This window comes from Penaeus monodon, chromosome 20 (genome assembly GCF_015228065.2).
Source record: "Penaeus monodon isolate SGIC_2016 chromosome 20, NSTDA_Pmon_1, whole genome shotgun sequence".
Taxonomy (NCBI): Eukaryota; Metazoa; Arthropoda; class Malacostraca; order Decapoda; family Penaeidae; genus Penaeus; species Penaeus monodon.
Window position 1 is genome coordinate 42853514 of NC_051405.1, and position 550 is coordinate 42854063.

A 550-nucleotide genomic window follows, 5' to 3' on the forward strand; every position below is an offset into this window, starting at 1 on the left:
GGCAGGTCAATTCACAAAACAAAAGATCTGGGGACATTTCATATTCCCTCGCCAAATTGGTAATTAACCTTATCAAATTTAGGTATGAAACTTCAAGCATGTTAAAATACTGATATATAAAATAGTTTCTCCTTAAATAATAGTGATAACAGAAAATGAAAAAGCTTAATGATCATAGAAAATGTAAAGATTAAACGGGTGACTTTATTTTTTTGAGGCGATGTTTCCCCCCTCCCCTCCCCGATCCTCCATTGAGGATTATTGGAATTTTTTCAACCGTAGTGAATTAAATTGTGGCAGTTTTTTATCGACATATGATGTTAATATGATGTCAGTATTAAGTAAGAGATTCAGTCTTATTAGCTTCAGAAGGAAAGGTATATATGTTTAAAAACTTGTCAGGAGGGGAGAGATATATTATGTTCGCACATATTATTTCAAATTATATTTTATTACTAATCTTTCTACGGTCGCATTCACATTGTTGTTTTCATATGTTTCCATCATCGTGAGCATTTTATCACATTCTATATATGCACATGCACGCGCG